At 47.0% G+C, this 14,706-nt stretch overlaps 1 pseudogene; it reads right to left on the reverse strand.

The window, feature by feature from the left end:
* Nucleotides 1-1,239: 1,239 nt before the first annotated feature.
* On the reverse strand, nt 1,240-8,473 carry LOC141046970 (microfibrillar-associated protein 1 pseudogene; annotated as a pseudogene).
* Between the last annotated feature and the right edge of the window lie 6,233 nt (nt 8,474-14,706).

A 14,706-nucleotide genomic window follows, 5' to 3' on the forward strand; every position in this document is an offset into this window, starting at 1 on the left:
CAGGGCGGACAACCGGGTGTCCATAGACTTCATAAAGGACATTATCCGGGTCTGATTTTCACGAAGAAAAAGCAATTCCTTTTGTGTGGCGGCTGCGGCACCGGCGGGATCCATGGCCTGGTGATACTGTGATGCCTCTGGCTAATACGTCCAAGAGTGGACCCTCTGGATCGCGGATCCGGAGCCCCTGGGCCGAGCGCACCTGGTGAAGACCGACCCCTGTACAGGGATCGTTAGGGGCAGGACCGCAGGGGGCGGAACCGCGACAGCCGGAGCCAGCAGGGACGACTCGGAGGACAGGCAGACAGAGCAGGAATAACGGGGTGGAAAGGCGGAAGGTAATGGCTAGGAGACTACAGGAAAGGTTCAGCGGGAACCACGGGGAGGAGACAGACAGACGGAAATGGACCAGGAACAGGGCAGACAATGGGGACGGCAAGGATAGGCAGGGTACACTGGGAAAGGTATGGCCGATGGGTGCTGCAAGTCACAAACAATCACCAGGCGCCCTCAAAATAGAGCGGACGCCTGATATATGCGGAGACCGGAAGTGCGCCCTACAGACCCTCCCCTAGCGACGCCCCCTACCAACAGAAGAGGCCGGGGGAACACGCGTGCGCGGCCTAAGGCCGGCGCGGTTACCCGTAGCAGAGCGGTGAGCAGCGCGGAAGAGCGCGCGGGCAGGGGGACGCAGGTGAGAGGAAGCTGCGGCGGGCACCGCCGCTGAAGGGGCATCGGCGGGCACGGCCGCCGATGTCACACTGAGACTTTCACTTACATATAAACAGCCATAAAAAATCTATAATAATTCATATAGCGGAGCATGCCAAGAATGCCAGAACTATAAAAAAGGGGGAGACAAAAGCGCACAATAGGGTCTTATCCAATGATATAAACGTTTCAACAGATATGGATCCACTCACCTGGTTCAGTTGTGTGGAACACAACAACCATAAGCACCAATGGGTAGGATCCGATGAACTGCAGCAATCAGCCGGTCACTAGAATTGCATATATAGGAAGGAGAGAAGTCCGGCTTTCAGGATCGCGCTGTTCCAGTCCAAAGTTCACAAGGAGTTAATCCAAGGACCAAGCAGTGATTATAACTTTCTTTTTATTCCATAAACTCTACGCGTTTCGTACACTTCCTCAGGAGCAAAGTTACCTTTTTTAGCATGGCTTATTCTGCACTTTAATGGTATCCACAATGCATGTTCACAGATTACAACTGACGCCACATTAGACCAAGAAATACTTATATATTTCTCCTATCCAACAACAAAGACTTCAGAAATTACACGATTATTCAGATTTAAAAATTTATACATATGTTCCAGGGAAGATATTTACAGAATGAACAAAGGCAAAATAGCCAATAGGCAATGTTAATATTATACAAAAAAGCAATGTTCTTTACAGCATTATAATTAGGAAGTCTACGGGAGTAAAAAACAACAACTCTGAAGGCGATCCATTAATTTGCTTTCCTCTTCTTTACAGATGGTCTCTCAAACACATCTCTTACACCAGCTGCTTTCTGCTTAAAGAACTTTGTATTCTGGGCGCTCTCTTGTCCCCAAGCCGAATCAAATGAAGTGGTGTCCTGATCAACCAAGTGAGTGTATTTCGTGCGACCAGAACGACCAAAGTTTTTGACCTGCATAACTTTCGGCAGAATGGTTTTGTTAAAGTGGTCTTCCAATGTAGGAGCACTGAAATCTCTTTTGTACACATCCTCGTCTTCATCCATAAAGAAAGCTCCTCTGTGGTAGTACTTCTGGAGAAACTTGTATTTCCCCTTCAGTGCCTTGTTGGTTATTATCTTGCCATTGGCACGAAGCTCTGCTCTGCGCTCCTCCTCCGTCATGTTGCGCATGCGTTCAATCTCGGCCTTCTCCTTCTCCATCGTTTCTCTTTCTTCACGGTCACGCTTGATGCGTTTCAGCTCTCGTACTTTCCAGGCCTCGTACTCTTCCTCATCGTTCTCATCGTCCGTGTTCAGAGCATCCAGTGCAGCCAGAGACCTCTTGTTTTCCTCGATCTCTTTCTTAGCCTCCTCCTCTACAATCTTTAATGTATATTTACGTCTTTCCTCTGCCATACGCTTAGCTTCGACCTCTGCTTCTTTCTGCTTAATTGCTTCAGCTTCTCTTTCCTGAACGGTTACTCTGTCCTTCTTTCTAATAAAAACTGGTTTCAGTCTTGGTTCCATTTCATCCTCACTGTCTGTATATTCCTCATATTCTGACTCAGATTCTGACTCTTCTCCGGATTTCCATTCATCTTCTACCTCCATCACTTCCATTTCGTCATTTTTCCTTTCTGCAGCTCTTTGACGCATCATTGAACGGCGACGCTCAATTTCCTCATCATCCACCTCTTCTTCCTCCTCCTCGCTGGTGTCTTCCCGTTCCACGTGCCAGTCTTCACCACCTGGTTCAGACTCGGGCTCGCTTTCACCCACTACTACCTCAGGCTCTGCAATTTTTCGGTGTCTGGCCAATTTCTCCTCCACATCCTCATTCACACGATTTTGCAATCGACGTAGACGAGGATCACTGGTGCTTTCTTCAGGTGGTTCCTCCAGTTCTACCTCCTGCTCCTTTCCTTTCTTAATAAACTGGAACTCCTCATCCTCCTCATCAGAGGATTCCGTTGGCGCATAGTCTGGTCTCTTACCGGAGACATAGCGCTAACTTTGCTCCTGAGGAAGTGTACAGTGTGTACACGAAACGCGTAGAGTTTATGGAATAAAAAGAAAGTTATAATCACTGCTTGGTCCTTGGATTAACTCCTTGTGAACTTTGGACTGGAACAGCACGATCCTGAAAGCCGGACTTCTCTCCTTCCTATATAAAGAATGCCAGAACAACAGACCCACAGTGCGCTCTTCGGTCCAGGCAGCCAGGGTCAGGTACAGGTTTAGGGACTTCCTTATGCCATATATAAAAATAACGCCATATAGCATCAGAATAATACTACCAAATAGCACAGACACAACAATGCCATTCAGCGCCCAAGAAATGCTGCCTTGTAACGCCCAATGAATTTCCTATTCAGCGCCCAAATAATACCGCCAACCCAGTGCCTGATTAATACACATATAGGGCCCAATTTACAGGGGTTGACCTTTTTCTGCACACACCATTTTTATGAATTTACCGCATCCTTCAGCTGCCATGTGCCACCACAGGGACTGGCCTAAAATTCAGTTGTACTTTACGTACATTTTTGTGGCATACATTATGATGAATTTGGCACCAGCGTTTGGACGCGGGCCGTAGTGTTCGAGCTGGGGTTTGTCGGGGTTTACTGGCCGCGACTGGAAAAGTTTTTCGGCATTTTAAGATGTTTTATTCTGTAATTCTGGTGAAAAGTGCTTCATAGATCGGCCTCATGGTGGCTAAGATATCCAAATATTATTCCCTTTAGGAGCCCACATAGCGATGCCATATACTGTAGCTCTCACATCGTGCTGCAATTTCAATTCCAAAAGGCATGCATTTCTTAATAGTTCTGGTTATTTTTAAGTTGCTCCTAGAGATTTTGTACTCATGGACCACCTATGAAATGGTGGGTAATTGACAAGAGGGTGTCACATCCCCCTGGAAGACCTGGAGTTAGTGGGTCGCCCTCCCAGGGCCGTGGGGTACTCGGTACCAGGCCGGCGGGATGTGTCACAGCAGCGGTGACCCGGTCCGTGGCCCTGGGCGCCCAATTAACAGGGGAAGTTTGAATGGTGGAATGTATTTAATGGAATAGTTTGTGACGCCACCTGTGGTGTTCGGCAAGTGAGATGTTGAGCAGACGCTGCGTGCAGATCCTCTGGGTCTTGTGGTGTGTTGCAGCCAAGATGGTGAAGATCCCCACAGGTGGAGCTGTAGCCCCAGGGCAGTGTAGATGTAGGGGTAGAGGAGAGGCACAAGCGGTGTAGAAGCTGGTACCCAGATGTAGCGGTGCAGGGTGTGTTGGCGCAAGAATCAATGGAGGACACCAGGCTTGTAGTTCCAAAGCTTTACTCACAGTCTGTAGTACACACAGGTGCCTGCCTCCGTGCTGTGTCCTCCGGGTCAGGGACTCAATCAACCTCCAGGCCAGATGGAATGCTCCCTTCCAACGCTCCGCCAACATGTGCCTTTCTGGACGTCTCCTCTTATAGCGCCTTTAGGTGTGAAGTACTCCCAGTACTGAGTTACACTGGAGTGCCTCCTGACAGATGTTCCCAAGAACTCTACTTGTACGGCAGACAGCTGTAGCCTGCTTCGGGGACTCCTTGCTCCTGAGTCCCGGCTCACTATCCAAATTGCTGTTGTGCCCCCAAGTCTTAGATGGGAGTAGTGTATTTACAGCCCACTACTCCACCGGTGTCTGCTGTAGGACCCTTAGTATCCATACAACCTTGGGGACCGGGCCCCGGCCTTGCGCTTAGAACTTCTAGGCAGGGTTCTTCCTCTAACCCACGTCGTCTGTTCCCGTTTACTCCTACGTTCCGTACTAGTCTTTCCTTCTTATGGAAGATCAGGTTTCAGTTCAATGTCTTTCTCCTTCTTTCCTTACCCATGCCAGCAGACCCAGGTCACTGAGATCTGCTGCAGCACCTCCTTCCTCCATCCCTCTCTCAGGGATCTTCTTTCCTCACTCCTCTCTGAGTGACTCTCTGACTGACTGACCAGTAATCCTAAACCTTCCCACTCTTTTATGTATTCTAACTCCACCCGCCTCCCAGCACGTTTCGTGTTCCAAGCAGGGAGCCACCAAAGGTGCTCTGCTACACTCCAAGCAGGGAGCCGCAATGTGGCTTTGCTGAACTACCGTGTTGTGTGGGATGCAGGTGTTGGAGCGTGGTCAGGAGCCTCCAACTTACCTGGATGGTGGGGCACTACACCTCAGGAGGAGGTGCAGTACCTCTGTGGCGACTGAGCCTCAGGGGCGCCACATAAGTCTCATCGGGTTATGAATCAAAGGTCTTCTTTAGAGATGGTGTAATTTGTGTCCCACATTAAATGGATTTAGCTTCCTTTCCTTTGGTGTTGAAGAGGTTTCTGACCCTTTCTATACTCGTCAGAAATATGGAGCTCCATTTCAGCTGCTTCTGATCTGGTCATTACCTCTTCCTATAAAAACTGGTCAGATCTTCTTGTCCCTGCTGGTGAAAGACTCGTCTTCCTGTGCTGTGTGCTAAAGCTAAGTTGGTGGATTGGAGTTGTTGTAGTTGTGTCTGTTTTGCTGCAGTACGTGTGTGTTTATCTTCTGGTCCCTTTTCCCATTTAGTTTATTCCTCCCTGTCCCTTTCTTCCTCCCTATTGTTGGTTACTGATTTTGTATGATAGACATTTTCTGTCATCCCTGTTTTGTCTTTCTGTCTTGTTACTTTACATTTCTGTCCCATGTGTCATGGGATGAAGGAGGGGACAGATCAGGGTTTAACAGGAGCATAGTAAGTTCGGAGACTCGGGCCTCTATACCTTCTAAAGTTCCCATGGGACAGGGATAGTTCGAGTCCCAGAGACAGTTTGAGGACCCCTTCATTACCAAAGACCGTCACAGTGTGACAGTAATGGTCCAGTTTGGCCCCCAAAGTGATCAATCAAAGCTCCTGTTGGACCAAATTCTTACTCCTATACCAAATTGGGTAGCGGGGACTCTCTTATTAGAGCGCTAGCCCCAGAACTCCCAGGTATCGATACTACATATACTAGCAGCTATCATGCCCAATTAACCTAAGGAAAGAATGGACGTCAACTTTTATGTCAGGTTGAGCAGGAATTTGTCCTCCTCACCCGTTAATTTTGCACATCCCGTCCTTTTCCGATTCCTGCTCCTAAATACGAGGACTTCTTTAGAACGACTTTGTCTTTAACCACCTACATTTCTGATGGCATCATTCCCGCAGACATACCGCTGTGTGATATTTTACTATTAGTCTCACCTCGCATGAAAACCTAATCTTCATTTTTTTTTCGCTTTCAATTAAATGAGAAAATCTCTGTGTTTTTCTGTCCGATTTTATTTAATGAAGTGTAGAAATGGATTATCATTGAAAACTCAGATCTCATAAAGAGAATTTCCCTTCCTGAGAATCTTCCGCACATAAATTCTCATAATGGACAATTACGGTCATTTAATGGTGGCCTTTACGCTGCTCTGTCGCTGGAGCGGCAGGTAATTGGGCTGATATAATAGTGTGCCCGTGATACCCGATATTAAATCCACTGATATCTGTAATTTGGTCATTGTGCGTGTCCGTAGATGACGTCATCGGATGAGCGCCGATCACTTTGATCTGTGGTATTATTCAGGTCCTATTGTTCTCACACCTAAAATTTGGCTGACATGACTGGAGACCCCTTGATGATATCTGCAGCCTTGGTAACACAATTATCATTCCCCATCTAAGACTTTTCCATCAATTGTAAAATGTATCTGACGTTGTAATGAAAAAAACTAAACATTTACTAAAAGATTCAGCTTTTAAATAAATATGTCATTATTTTGCTTAGTGTAAAATCCGCTGTTCTCCTGAATCCGGCGTTGTTTTTCTTTTGTTCCTGTGCCTCTCTGTTCCTGAAATATGGCCCCCTTTTCACAGAATTTTCATCTAGACTTGATAGCCAATTGGGCGATGTTCATAACAGCCACACCCACTTGGCCAAAAAGTGTAGAGTTATATACATAGAAGAGAGGGCCATATCTTGGGAACAGAGAGGCGCAGGAACAAAAGAATAACATCGCCAGATTCAGGAGAAAAGCGGCGTTTATACCAAGCGGCGAAAAAAATTGAATATTTGTGACAAATTCTTTTTAAGCTTAGTGCAATGTTATCAAGTTAGATACAACATATACTGCTGCTTATTGCTAACTTTTTTATTACCCTGTGCAAAAACTTTCCCTCCCTAAGCCACAATTCACCTTATACACCTGATGAAGGCATACATGGGAAGCTTGAAATGCTCCAGCCCTGTACTGAAGAGCCCCACCACTTCTACATGGAGATCATAGAATCATAGAGTCGTAGAGTTGGAAGGGACCTCCTGGGCCATCTGGTCCAACCCCCTGCTCAAAGCAGGATTTGCTAAATCATCCCAGTCAGATGTCTGTCCAGCCTCTGTTTGAAGACTTCCATTGAAGGAGAACTCTCCACTTCTTGTGGCAGCCTGTTCCACTCATTGATCACTCTAACTGTCAAAAAGTTTTTTCTAATATCTAATCTGTGTCTCCTCCCATTCAGTTTCATGGATCATGGAGATTCTGAGCCATTGGGCAAATTGTAAATTAACAATCAGTTTGAGCCAAAAGAGAAATCAACATGAACAGGAGGCATTTATCTCTACATGAAATCGGGAGATTAGATTGTGAGCCCCATTGGGGACAGGGACTGATGTCAATGATCACTAATGCAGCTTTATTATTTCCGTGATGCGTTTGCAAGGGAGATACAACCCCCGGATTAGGAAATGCCACATGCCGGGTTTTGCTGGGTAGCGGATTGAAAATATGAGTAAATGCGCTAATAGTTAAAAGTTCATTGGGTTGCAGGTGAGAGACGACTGGGTCATGGATCAGAGCACCAGGCAACGTCATGCCCTTCCTGGCATCTCAGAGAGCAGATAAGTAATGGACATTGCAGTCTGTAGAGCTCTGACTTACAAACAGTAGATACCTTGCACCCGCCAAGGTCCTAGTAAAGACCATAGGAGGCAATCTAGTTGGACCAACAGGGGCAGATTTATCAGAGCCAAAACATCGACACCTGGAGTAGCTGAACTGGATCAATGTCAGCAGAACCAGATAAGGAGAGTAGTAGAGTGACATCAGTGATGAAGAACTGTTGTATCAGAGCTGAGTTTGCAACAAAGGTTGAATGAATGTAGCAGATCTGGCACAGAGAAATAAGATATATAATAATTGACGCAGATGTGCAGGAGCAGTGGAAAGGCAAACCTGTACAGTGGAGCTTAATGTAGCAGTGCTGGGACCTTGGAATAGCAGAGTTGTACAGCAGAGCTTTATGTAGAAGTGCTGGAACCACAAAATAGCAGAATTGTTTTTGCAGTGGTGGTGCAGTGTAGTGGAATGAAACTCTACCTAAATACTCAGGCGATATCTACTGCCTGAGCTGGATGAAAATAATGGATAACGTTATCTAAGATTATCTTGTTGCCCTCCCTGTGTGTGACGCTTGTAGAAGAGATAGGAACATCTGGACATGCTGAGTGCCTCAAGAGAGACAGCTTAGTAACAATAGCAGTGAGAGAGTGCTCTGCTGAGGGAGTGACACAGAGGCTGCTGCAGAGTGACAGAGGTGCTGCTGAGGACAGTGCCAGCAGACCTTTGCAAGTTCTAGCAAATCATAACAAGGGAAAGCCAATGTTGCAAGTGCCAACTATCTTCTTCAGTTCAAGTCTACCTGTTGGTTCATGGTGTGACCACCAAGCTCGTTGCCTCCTTGTGAATACAGTTCCTTGACTGACATCTGTGCACGCCTGCATCCATTGGCCCAGTTGCTCTTATCTCATTTGCCACTGGATGGGCGAAACCTGCGCAGGACTCCCCTTCTAGTGGAACTAGATAAAAGAAAAAAAATCCAGTCTGATGCCGGCGCTCCCGAAAAAAAGTGAAATGTGAGAGATCGGTTAACTTAAAAATTTTTTTTTAAAAGATTTTAATTCTGAAGTGTATCAGTAAAACAACAACGCGGTTCGACTTAAAAAAGCCTTCATCAGGTATATTATACATCTATACCAAAACAATAACCATCTACTATATAATCGTCTAATTCTGTCTGTCTGTCTATCTGTAACGGAAATCCCAGGTCGCTGAGTGATCGCGCCCAGCCGGCCGCGACCAATCAGCGACAGGCGCTATCCGGCCACAAATTGGCACGGAATTCGAACTACGCACGCCATGGCTACCGTCGGGAGATCTGCGGCGCTAGCCGCTGATCTCCCGACGGTTCCCCGATGAAACCTGAAAGATAAGAAAAAAGAGTTAGATTATATTCACACCGACGCCGACGTTCGGTCCGGTCCGATGGGTGTCGGCATCCTGTCCGGCGTCTCCCATCTTAATACGATGACGTCCTCCTCGCTCCTCCCTCGGCTCCTGCGCTCGCGTACTTTATCGGCCCTGTTGAGGGCAGAGTAAAGTATTGCAGTGCGCAGGCGCCGGACTTCTCTGACCTTTCCCGGCGCCTGCGCAGCTGTAGATAAGCCCCTGATGGCGGTGGCCGCAGCTTATGGGGCAAAAATTGGGTGACAGATTGCATACATATTCTAGACTACCCGATGCGTTAGAATCGGACCACCATCTAGTGTCTTTATAAACCCTCTTTACAACTGGAAAGGGAGGGGTGTTTGTTACTACCACCAATCCTTCACTTAATTTGCATACTCCTCTTAATTGGTTTAACTCTTTAGCAGGGGTAAATAAAAGATATAATTCACATTCCTTAAGAGGTTAAACTCTAGTGGAAAAAATATAAAAATAAATGGATAAATAGAAAAAAAACCCAAAAAACTAATAAACCTAATCACTATATCAATAGCTTTAGCATCTCTAAACTTTCTCAATCACATCATTCAAACCATTCGGGTACAAGGTTTGTAACCGAAAAATCCAAAATGTTTCCTTTTTGTTTAATGTTTAATTGTGATGAAGCGCTCCGGAAGGTGTCATTTCTACTGGTGTAACTGTTATTTGGAATTTTTTGCTGTGTTTTAATAACATGTGACGCGATAAACTATGCTGAAAGAAACCGATTTTAGCATTATGACGGTGTCCATCCATTCTTGGTCTGATAGTTTGTGTTGTGCGGCCGACATATTGGAGGCGGCAACAACACGTAATTACGTAAATCACATAGTCACTGCTGCTTGATCACAAAAACCTCACCCGTAATAGATTATTCCTGTGATATTACAACCAAGTCTAGGGAAGGTGACCGGACGGATGGACGGACGGACGTGTCAGTATAGAGAAAGGAAGGTTTGCACAGTTTAGACAGGTGTCAGTTACTGCAGTGGGGAAACAGCTAGGAAAGTGTAGTGGACGTGCAGTACCTTGGGTTGACCATTAGAGGGCAGGGAGGAGTGTGAGCAAAGGACTTGACATCAGCTTAGGGCTTAGGAAACTGTTGGTCATAGGGGCGGAGTTACAGGGAACCAGGAAAGGTATAAATTTGAGGGAGGGTTCCAGAAAGTTCCAGTCCCCAGAGGGAGCTCAGGTGACAGGAGGACTACGACAGTTTGTGCACTCTGAGGAGAACAGAACCAGGGGGACTGAGGAGAGAGAACGTCAGGGGGGTGGTCCTGACAGGAAGAACCGCCGTGGAGACGAGACACCGGGTGTAGGACACCGTATTTGACTCGACATCTGACCAGTAAAATTGCTGTTGGTTTACGGGCCTAAGGCGGCCACAATGGCGGACCTGTCAGGAGCGTCAAAGAGTGAAGAAGGGACGGTACGTGCATGTACGTCCCTAGTGTGAAGGTACGGTGTGTATAACGGGCCCTGGAAACGGAGGGCCGTGAGGTGAAGAGAAGAGTGGTGTACTGCAGAGGCCGTCAGGCGGACGGCGAGTGGAATAAACTTGGACCTGTTGCACCCAGAACCAGCCTCCTTCTTGTCTCTGTTACCTCTCTGCGCGGTAAGAGAGGGACCACCCCCCAGCTCGGCCCACCGGCCCTACACAAGCGCCTCTGCTCTCTCATTCCCATTACCAGGTTGGACGTCTCATTCCTGCTACTCCTAATTATCGACACATCATCTTGTTCTTACCGTACATCCCAAATACCATTGTTCCCTTGAGCTCAAACAGACCCGGCATTTCCACCCAGACACGCGAACGCCGCTCCCGTGTGATAACAGACTGGAAGAGACAGACATAACTGACTGCATCAGATCGTTAACTAGAGACAGCAATCCACTTATTACATTACGGCCTGTGCTCCTGCCGCGCTAATGTTACGTAATCACCAAATTAAATTCAAAGAAATGGATTTTCGTGCTTGTAGCGCACGTGTAGACATCTGTTCTCTCGGTGCATTGCTCTGCAGCTCGCGACGGCTCGGCAGGTCGGAGGGATGGAGTCGTATTCCTGGCTTTCGTGTGCCGTTAAGAGTCCCTCGCGTACGACCTGTACAAGTGGCACCGATAACACAGAAAACAAATATTGCTTTATGCTTCCAGCGAGCAGACAAAAAGCCAAAAGGCGTCCAGCTGTTTCCAGCTTACCTGCCCTCATTATAGAGTAAGAGGCATTGAAAGAAGAGACGCTGAGGCTTTGTTGTGCAAGCAGGAATCCAAACACAGCTGCAGCATCTCTTTTCTAAATGCATCTGTCCTTCGGAGACTCGCTCCGTTCTCATTCACAGACCTGTAATCCCCTTTTATAGGTTTTTATCAGGGCTTTATAGAATTGTGGCTTACGAATAAAGAGGTTTCAGGGCGCTTCCTTCAGAGGATCCTTAACCCAATTTGGAGCAAGAAGGTTATATAGCTAATTAGCTGAGTATCTCTGATGTTAAATCAGATGATATTTTATTGGCCAAGTAAAATTCTTAATTTTATAAAAGACAATAAAAACATTAAAACATTTTTTGTTGTAACAAAAAAAAAAACACAACGCGTTTCGGCCCTGTATGCCTTCATCAGGTGTATAAGGTGAATTGTGGCTTAGGGAGGGGAATTCTGACATCTTGTGTGAGGTGCAGGAAAGACCCCCACTGGAGATCAAGGGTGGCACAATGCCATTGTCATCATGCCCAAGCTTGGGTTAATCTTTCTTTAACGGTATGCACATTGCAGAATTCGACTGGCACAGCGATCGTGAAATAAAAGCCCAGGAGAGTGTTTGTAATCTGCGGAGACGGTGCTTTACCAGCAGGTTAAAGCAAATCTAGCACCTAAGACTGGACCGTCCTGCTCCTGTGTAATTGAAGCTTGGCATGCTCTACTTTGATTGGCATTAGAAGACCTAAAGCTTGAGCTTAAATTTCTGCGACTGGCACCGACGCAGATTTCTCTTGTCACGGATTGGCTTTTGCCAGTGGACTTGCTGCTGTGACTGGCAATGCCAAGGCTTTCACCCAGCACTTATTGACTGGCACAGCCAGGGTACTTCTGCTCAGTGGAGCTGAAGTCGTTTTGGCAGAAGAAACCAGTGTACTGGCAGTATTGTCTACATTACAGCAGCTTCCAGCCCAGGTGAAGCATAATGAAAGTAAGGCCTGATGCCCAGACTGCCACCTCTTGCTGGCCTTCTATGGAACCTGACAATCGTTTCCTGACCCATCTGTTGTGAGTTAATTTTTCCCTTAACCAGTGAGGTCTGATGAACTCCCTCTTCTGACGAAGGAAGGTAGTGATGCTGATTACCAAACAGCTGAGCAGGTAGATGATGACTGGGTCACAGGAACTGATGACTGGATATAAGGCTGCCGACGCCCTGCTGCCTTGCTGGTGATCTTCCTGCTGGATTCTTGGAGACCAGTCTGATTTCTGCTTCTCAAAGCTAAGTTTTGCTCTGCCTTTTGTACACTTTAGTTCTGGTTTTGTTTGCCTTGTTTTTTGGAGTTCAGCCATCCCCGGCCGGGGGTGAGCTGAATTCCATTTTTGTCTCTGATCTGTTGATCTCTGGCTCTGTCTTCAGAATATACCTGAGTGCTGATATAGTCTTTTTGAAGCCTAGCGACTTCAGGGCCTGTTTTTCCTATCAGTCTGTTGGTTCATTTTTGGATAGGGTTTTTGCGGATTGCAGACAGCAGCTTTTCTATCCTGTCCTATTTAGTTAGCTTGGGCCCCATCATTTGCTCAACCTATCTTTCTATCTGTGTTAGTGTTTTTCATCTTGCTTCACAGTCATTATATGTTGGGGGCTGCCTATTGCTTTGGGGGCTGCTCTGTGGCAGTTTAGATTTCCCTTTTCTGTCTTTAGGCTAATTTAGTTCTCCGGCTGTGATCGAGGGGTCTAGGGCACCGTAGGAACCCCCCACGGCTACTGCTAGTTGTTGTGGATAGGTTCAGGGGTCTGCAATCCGATAGCTTACAACTTCTCTGGTTTTCTGGACTTAGCTTTATTTTTGTTTTTTCCTCCTTCGGTGACTCATCCATAACACCCATCACTCAGCAAAAATGAACACTGTCATACGAACAGCCCAGAAGAATGGTATTAATTATTATGTGACCTGTTGCCCGGACATTGACAGAGCTCATTAAATGGATCCCTCAATATACAAAAGAGAAAAGTGGCACCAATCATAAAAGATTGCCATTGTTCATATCTTTGTATCTCCACATGGGCATGAATGGTGGTCATGTGTGGTGTGGCTGGACCTCACCTTGGATGCAATGATAATGGCCGTGCCATCAGCAGCCACCAAAGCGGGCAGGGGTAGGTGCTAGGCAGGTAAGATGGCCTCCTGGTAGTGTGGAAGCAGTGGCAAGCTGGAGCATTTTACACTTGGACATGTGAATGATAGATATGTTGCATATAAGCCATTGGATTTTATTGCCAGACCTCAGCACTGCAAGAGGAGGATGATGACCCGTGAGATTTGTGAGTTTCCAGCCCTGCCATGGACTTATGTTCAGTGCACTTGTCTATGTTTTACTCCTCTGTGAATTATTCCCCTGAATGCATTCTGTGTGTTTGCTGCGTGCCCCTGAGTAGTGCCGAGCCATGCAAATGCTGCCAGAAAGGCTGGAAAACCAGTGTTTGACTCAGAGAGAGATTATCTGGGCACTGGTTTCCTCCATCCAGTGTTAGTTGCAAAGGGCCTGTGTACTGGACCAGATGGGGAGGGGAGATTGCCAGCCATAAGAGGAACAAGGGATTGCCCTAGCAGAGAGAGTGTCCCGTAAGAGGAGATAGGAGCCTGAGAAGAAGGGCAAATGCATGTTGCCAGAAGGAGAAGTAGCCAAATTATTGAGAGAGCAGAGCTGAGAGCGTGCAGGTACATGCAACCTGAGGTAGGAACTGGTGGACACAGACAGAAGAGGGCCCCTGTGCAAGAACAAAGTATTGGCCCTTTGCAGTCCAGTAGCACACTATTATGCACAATTCCAAGGACTTTGAAGGTGAATATGGGCCCCCTTACCTCATGGGCCCCTAAGCGGCTATGGAAGTAGGTGATTGCAACTAGCAAGCTTCAGAGGAACAGATAGCTGCACCTGTAGTAGCCAGTGATCCAGGAGGGTACCATCCGGGGTGCAGGTGGCTCTATGTGGGTGAAGGCCTGGGGCGCACATTTAGAAGGTGTAGAGTCTGGGTTGTGTAAAACAGCACTGTGAGGATGAGGGCCTGGAGTGCAGAGAGAGACTTAGGTGAGGTTGCAAATATTGGAGTGAGCCTCATGGAGAGACCCATGGAAGTGGCCCTAAGAGTGGAACTGGTCCCACAGTGTGACCTGCAGTAAAGTATAGTGATGCTAGGGAGTAACACAAGATCCGGCACACCAGGCAGCTGGAGAGACCGGAGAGACTGTATGTATTTTTTTAATATTTTATTTACAGTCATCAAACCGGAATGACTGTAAATAAAGCCACGCTGAAATATTCCTATTGTCTGGTTTCAGGAGTCATTGTGTGCTCAGTACACACTGCAGAAAGTACAGTGACATCCGGTCAGTCCCCTCCTTACAGGGGAGCGTCCGGAGTCCCGGCGATCAGTTCCGATACATCTTACAATGGAAGAGACAACGCAATAGT

The sequence above is a fragment of the Dendrobates tinctorius genome, unplaced genomic scaffold (assembly GCF_039654945.1).
Source record: "Dendrobates tinctorius isolate UK_male_01 unplaced genomic scaffold, ASM3965494v1 ptg000124l, whole genome shotgun sequence".
NCBI classification, from domain to species: domain Eukaryota; kingdom Metazoa; phylum Chordata; class Amphibia; order Anura; family Dendrobatidae; genus Dendrobates; species Dendrobates tinctorius.